We start from the raw sequence: 8,091 nt of genomic DNA on the forward strand, positions 1-8,091 counted from the left end.
AAATGAGAATTGTTTTTACTTTGAAAATATTTCCAATCCGCGCAGTAAGTGTCACTTGACAAAAAGATGCAATAAATACAAATTTCAAAATGTTCCTACCTGCAAACATTCAATACCACCCCAACAACTTCCAACCAATGTCCTACTTCTCATTAATAAAATCTCGTCTCTATCCAGACGGCGTCCAGCTGACTGGGTTCCATCATATCCTGGGCTCAAAATAACACTGGAGCGCAAGAGGCTGCGCGCAGGATCCTGATAGAAATTTACATCCCACCCTGATGCAGAAAAAGTGACGACCGGGGTGGGGTGGGGGTGGGGGATGTCTGCAGGGTGTGAGCCTGAATGAACTTTGTGATTATGTGATGACATAACATTATAGGTACAAAATGGAGCCACGTGGAGACGAGTTCTCTGTTCTGTGATGCGTTCAAGTGTAAAGACATTAATTTAGATATTCAGAGAGATCTTTCTACAAAATGTTGCCTTTGACTCTGTGTTTATCTGGTGTTTTTGTGGCCAAAAATGCAGGTTTAGATTTATGTCAGGTCACGTTTGAAGTGCGTCCAGACACACTCAGGAACACACACAGCCCTACGCCTCTCTGATCTAAAAACCCTACTTTAAAGTCCTGTTGGTTTATTTTGATAAGTGTCTCTGCACGGTGCAACAAGAGTTTATTTAGGGTAGAAACTCATCCTTTCTCCGTGATTAGATGCTTTAACACCAACACACACACGTACCTACAGGCAAAAGCTTGGTTATTGATGTTATCATACTGACAGGTGATATTTGTGCATTTGCAAAAGTATTTTAGGATTTAGTTTGTGTAAATCTATAGCAAACAAAACATGCAAACAGAATTATAAATGTTAAAATTTCCATTTTCCCGAACTTCATAAAAGCCACATGAAATTATCAGTTGCTCTTTCCAACCTCAAGAATGAAGAATCTCATTTAAAGCAACATGGACAAAAAGTCCTCACAAAAAAATGTAAATATCTCAATTCAGGAACAAGTGAGCAAACTCAGTTTGCTGATGAAGATCATATGAGGCAACTGAAAGCTCCACAACAATTACTGCTACTGGACCTCAGGTGAAGTCAGTTAAAATATTTAAAGTTGTATCAACTCAAATCAAATCAAGTCAAATTTTAATGTATAGCGCCAAATCACAACAAAAGTCATCTCAGGACACTTTACAAAGTAAGGTCTAGACCTTACTATTATCACTAGACTATACTATAAGCTTTATCAAAAAGGAACGTCTTAAGTCTAATCTTAAAGGTAGAGAGGGTGTCTGACTCCCAAACTGAGACTGGGAGTTGGTTCCATAGGAGAGGAGCTTGATAGCTAAAGGCTCTGCCTCCCATTCTGCTTCTGTGGACTCTAGGAACCACAAGTAAACCTGAGAGCAAAGTGCTTTGTTGTGATGAAGCTCTACGGGGTCTTTAAGATACGATGGAGCCTTGTCATTAAGGGCTTTGTATGTTAGGAGAAGGATTTTAAATTCTATTCTGAATTTTACAGGGAGCCAGTGGAGAGAAACTAATATGAGAGAGATATGATCTCTCTTGCTAGTTCCTGTCAGTACTCTGGCTGCAGCATTTTGGATTAACGGGAGGCTTTTTAGGGAATTATTGGGACATCCTGATAGTAAAGAGTTACAGTAGTCCAGCCTGGAACTAACAAATGCATGGACCAGTTTTTTAGCATCACTTTGAGACAGGATGCTCCTAATTTTTGCAATATTGCGCAGGTGAAAGAAGGCAGATCTAGAGACTTGGTTTATGTGTGATTTAAAGAACATATTCTGATCAAAGATGACTCCAAGGTTCCTCACAGTAGTACTGGAGGCAAGAGCTATGTCATCTAAAGTAACTATATGATTAGACAGCAGATTTCTAAGGTTTTCAGGCCCAAGCACAAGAACTTCAGTTTTGTCAGAGTTTAATGTTGTGCTTCCTGATAATATTACCTAAAGGGAGCATGTATAAAGTGAAGAGAATTGGATCTAACACAGAGCCCTGTGGAACGCTGTGACTAACGTCAGTTTGTGTGGAACATTTGTCATTGACATGAACAAATTGAAATCTTTCTGATAAATAAGATTTGAACCAACTTAGCGCAGTTCCTTTAATCCCAATAACATGTTCAAGTCTCTGCAGTAAGATGCTGTGATCAATGGTGTCAAAAGCAGCACTGAGATCTAAGAGGACAAGTATGGAGACAAGTCCTTTGTCTGAGGCTAGGAGAAGATCATTGGTGACTTTCACCAATGCGGTTTCTGTACTATGATGGACTCTAAAATCTGACTGAAAATCCTCAAACAAATCAGAGGATCACTGCAGACCCCTCACACCCTGAACACAATCTGTTTGAACTCCTCCCCTCTGGATGGCGTTACAGGTCACTGTGCACCAAGACAACCAGGCACAAGGACAGTTTCTTCCCCCAGGCCATCACTCTGATGAACACTTAACCAACGACAGTATGATTGGACAATAACCCTCAGTGCAATACCTGTAAATATACCTCGTACAGATTATACAGACTCGTAGAGGTCTCTAGTTCTTAAGAACTTTGTTTTATCCCTTTTTATCTAATTTCAACGAACATTCCTTCAAGGATGAAGAAAAATTGGCCGTTATAGTTTGAGTTTACAGTAAGAATCTATCAGGACCAAACCATGACATAAAAACATAGAGGGTAAAGGCACTAAAAATACCTAAAAATATGTGTGGAATATACATCATATATAATTTAGAAGAGATAACCAAAACTCAACTAAGCAAAGTGATTTAAAAAATAATTTAATGCAAAAAAGTGACTGAGGCTCAGTCTAAATACCACAGTTTGTTTCCAGAATGGAGCTCTCATAGTGCCACAGTGCAGGATAATATCAGCATTTTATCTGGTTTGGTCTGACATGCATGTATTCTCAAAGGAGGATGCTGTGAATTGAAGAGTGGTTGGTTTTTCTCCTGCAATGACCTCAACTTGAGGACCACATCAAAACAGCACAAAAGCAATTCAGACACTAACATCAATTTTTATTTATTTATTTATTTATTTTTACTTTTAAACTATTCAAATATTTTGATGCCATACGTCAGAACAAGATCAAGGGTGTGATTTAAAACAGTGAGTGGATTTATTTATAGTTTGAGAGAAGCCAGTTGAGTTTAATAATGAACTGAATGCACTGTCAGAATCAGAATGTTTTAAAATGACATTGAACGTTGCATCAAACAATGAATGTACTGCATTTAGGGTGAAATGCCTTTAGATATTTATTAGTTTTGATCACTCACAAACATGACTGAATGATATGGGATGGGGAAAAAGCAAAGATTGTGTAAAATAAAGCGTTCATTTTAACAAACAGTGTCATTCAGTTTGAATGTGTGAAGTTTTCACTGTAGATATTAAAATATGTGCTCTGTTTTACATATTTGATTTATTTTTGCTTCACTGCAGCTGACTCATTCTCTGTGCGGGAAATAAAATGTGGGACACATCTGATTTGCATCATGTGCAAAAACCATGGTGAAATATGCCATTCAGAATGCCACTTAGTTTGCATTATCTTTGTTACTTGTTCCTCTTTGGCTTCATCGGTGTGGAACATCTTGTACCCACAAATGCATATTTACCATCATCACCTGCTCAGTGCAAAACATTCAGCTTCTCTGCCAGGAGCATGGAGCAGCTCAGCCCCACTGAGGTCGCTTCCAACATTTCTGATGGACCTCCACCTCTTGTCTCCTGGGACTCCAGCAACCTGGTCCCTGCAGTGGTATTGTCCCTGTGCTTCCTGCTGGGGGTTCCTGGAAACATTGCTGTGATCATTCTCAGACCAAACTGGCAAAACTTGTCCAGTCTGACCCAGACTTTGATGATGAATTTGACCGTGTCAGACCTGCTCTGCCTGCTCACCCTGCCCCTGTGGGTTTATACTCTTCTCTACAGCTGGACCTTCGGCCTGCCGGCCTGTAAGCTCCTAGCCTATCTTGTGTACTGCAGCCTGTATGGCAGCCTGCTGACTGCGACAATGCTGAGTGTCCAACGTTACTTGCAGGTGGTATACCTGCAGAGGCGTTTAGCTCAGACAGGAAAGACAAAGCTGATGGCTCTGTTCTGGGTGATTGTGATGATCCTGTCCACCCCTATGTTAGTGGTTCGCGAGCTGGCCACATATGGGCACTGGACACACTGTAAATCTAATTTTTTTTCCCGGACACAGACAATAGCCATGCAGCTGACAGAGATAATAATTGGATTTATTTGCTTGTCTGTTGTGGCTTTTGCCTACATCTGCCTCTACAGAAAAGTGAACCAGGCAGCTCTTTTCGACAACCCACAGATGACCAGAGTGCTCATCAGTATCACTGGGACCTTTTTCATCTTATGGATGCCATATCATATCATAAATGTGATCAGTGTCACAGCTATTTTTCTCAAGAACAATGACATGTTGAAATTTTACATGAATATCTTGGATATTTTTAGATCACTGATATTTGTGAATAGCTGTTTGAATCCAATCCTGTATGCGTTTGCTTCTCACAGGTGCACTGTGCCAACAAACCGAACATAAATACTGCAGCAAACACAGAACTCGCCATTCAAGGAAATCTCTTATCATGAAAGTCAGCAGATATTAGTGCAGATTCAGATTCAGTAATGAAAATGCTTTAAAAAATTACTTTTGCTTTATATACAGTGCCTTGCGAAAGTATTCGGCCCCCTTGAACTTTGCGACCTTTTGCCACACTTCAAGCTTCAAACATAAAGATATAAAACTGTAATTTTTTGTGAAGAATCAACAACAAGTGGGACACAATCATGAAGTGGAACGAAATTTATTGGATATTTCAAACTTTTTTAACAAATAAAAAACTGAAAAATTGGGCGTGCAAAATTATTCAGCCCCCTTAAGTTAATACTTTGTAGCGCCACCTTTTGCTGCGATTACAGCTGTAAGTCACTTGGGGTATGTCTCTATCAGTTTTGCACATCAAGAGACTGAAATTTTTGCCCATTCCGCCTTGCAAAACAGCTCGAGCTCAGTGAGGTTGGATAGAGAGCGTTTGTGAACAGCAGTTTTCAGTTCTTCCCACAGATTCTCGATTGGATTCAGGTCTGGACTTTGACTTGGCCATTCTAACACCTGGATATGTTTATTTGTGAACCATTCCATTGTAGATTTTGCTTTATGTTTTGGATCATTGTCTTGCTGGAAGACAAATCTCCGTCCCAGTCTCAGGTCTTTTGCAGACTCCATCAGGTTTCCTTCCAGAATGGTCCTGTATTGGGCTCCATCCATCTCCCCATCAATTTTAACCATCTTCCCTGTCCCTGCTGAAGAAAAGCAGGCCCAAACCATGATGATGCCACCACCATGTTTGACAGTGGGGATGGTGTGTTCAAGGTGATGAGCTGTGTTGCTTTTACGCCAAACATAACGTTTTGCATTGTTGCCAAAAAGTTCGATTTTGGTTTCATCTGACCAGAGCACCTTCTTCCACATGTTTGGTGTGTCTCCCAGGTGGCTTGTGGCAAACTTTAAACGACACTTTTTATGGATATCTTTAAGAAATGGCTTTCTTCTTGCCACTCTTCCATAAAGGCCAGATTTGTGCAGTATACGACTGATTGTTGTCCTATGGACAGAGTCTCCCATGCCAGCTGGCCACAGATGGGGACTGGACACACTGTAAATCTAATTTCTTTTCCCGGACACAGAAAATAGCCATGAAGCTGACAGAGATAATAATTGGATTTATTTGCTTGTCTGTTGTGGCTTTTGCCTACATCTGCCTCCACATAAAAGTGAACCAGGCAGCTCTTTTCGACATCCCACAGATGACCAGAGTGCTCATCAGTATCACTGGGACCTTTTTCATCTTATGGATGCCATATCATATCATAAATGTGATCAGTGTCACAGCTATTTTTCTCAAGAACAATGACATGTTGAAATTTTACATGAATATCTTGGATATTTTTAGATCACTGATATTTGTGAATAGCTGTTTGAATCCAATCCTGTATGCGTTTGCTTCTCACAGGTGCACTGTGCCAACAAACCGAACATAAATACTGCAGCAAACACAGAACTCGCCATTCAAGGAAATCTCTTATCATGAAAGTCAGCAGATATTAGTGCAGATTCAGATTCAGTAATGAAAATGCTTTAAAAAATTACTTTTGCTTTATATACAGTGCCTTGCGAAAGTATTCGGCCCCCTTGAACTTTCCGACCTTTTGCCACATTTCAGGCTTCAAACATAAAGATATAAAACAAAGCAGGAAGAATAAACATAGAGGGAGAGCTGTACTGATAAACAAGCAGATGCATTTAATTCCCATCCATATGCACAAGCGTTTGCATAGTCACAAGCGGAAGGCACAGCCATCAGAAGCAACTTGGGCTAGCTGTTTCTGATCTTTATGCTAAGCTAAGCTATAGGAAGAAAGTGCAGTAGAGGAAGAAGAATATTCTCTTCTTGGTGGAGTGGAGTAGAAATATAAACTTGTATAAAACAAGAACCAACTAAACTAAAAATTTTTACTTGAATAACTATACTTACACTACTTATCCACTTTGTAACCTCTCTCTTTTTTGTCAGTGTTCACATCATAATCTCTTCCTAATGTACAGAGCTCCTTCACAGTAGCAGCATTGTTCCAACCATAACTACTAGAGAACTTCTCTATTATTATTAAACATTTCACTGGGTTTTCTTAACTGCCTGTGACTCGACTCAGTCACTGTACAAATAATTCTCAATAAAGGCTCGCACTGTTCTTTCACTGATGTGTCTCATGATACTTGGTTCATCTGTTGCGCCATCTTTTAATGTTCTTTTTCTTTATGCGCTGACCAGCCTTCACTTTTTGTGGTTTGTTTTCATTAATTTCCGGTCAAACTGGAACTAACATCAGCTTCATATGTTTGGTGAACCAGGAGATCCAGGGGGCCTTCCTCTGTGAGTGTGTGTGCTGGTTATGTCCTCAGAGGCCAAGGAAATGCCATCATTTATTTCATCTTGTCAGGCTATGTGGACATCAGTCTGGGTCCCTTTTCTGCTGAACTGTCTAGACACCACTGTTAATAAAACCAATCTAACCAAAGGGTCAAAACTGCTGAGGGAGAATATACACTCTGTGTGTGTTTGTAGTGTTTCTGACTCAGTATTTCCCCCAGCTGCTCCTCTGGGCCCAGACAGGGTTTTCTATGGTCAGTTCTCAGCAAAGAAAGCATCCCTTTCCCATGCAAGGATGACTTCTCCTCTAAATTCAGTGTATGTACTCCTGCCAACATGTTTACTCAATGCTTATGATCTGTAACATACACTTTTGGTCACCAGAAGGAGGTTATCTTGACCGTCAGCAGACAAAGGAAGAAAACTTTGCAAGCGTCTGTCTGGTTTTAGGTACTTTGGAATTTGTTTCTCAAGATACAGTATGTGCGTGGTGTCTGTTCTTATGGTGTTTTGTTGCTGCTCTTTATTGCTGCTGGAACACAGGAATTTCCCCATTGTGGGATCAATGAAGTCCTACCTACCTACCTACCTACATAAGTGTATGCATGCACTGGTGTGTTTGTTTTTTTTATTAAAAGACCTTGAGTGATGCTTTTTCTTTCTTAACTCTGTCCTTCACATATTCTGTCCTCCAGCTTTCTTCCAGCTTGCTGTCTACACAGACAAGCCAGGTGCAGAGACATGAGCGAGAAGAAAACAGAGTAACAGAGGAGTTGGTTTATCTTGGCTCTCTACACCTCTGTGTGTCCTGTATTAGAGCTTTACTGGTTCCTGTCCAATTGTAAGTTTTACTTTCATTGGACTATTAAATTTAGTTTCAAAGTTCCTCCTCGGCTCATTCTGACCCACTGAGTTGGGGTTGGGACATTTGGAGATGTGCTGATACAGTGTATTTCCAGTTGCAAGTACAAAGTAAATACTTGTGTAACTTGCTGTAAATTATAAGTGTGCTTTTCATACCTCTTTTTTCATTGGTTTGTTTGGGGATAAATATTTATGAGATAAAAATAATTTTCTTCAGATGTCTGTGTGGGTGTGT

This window comes from Monopterus albus, unplaced genomic scaffold, assembly GCF_001952655.1.
Source record: "Monopterus albus unplaced genomic scaffold, M_albus_1.0 scaffold307.1, whole genome shotgun sequence".
Classification (NCBI taxonomy): domain Eukaryota; kingdom Metazoa; phylum Chordata; class Actinopteri; order Synbranchiformes; family Synbranchidae; genus Monopterus; species Monopterus albus.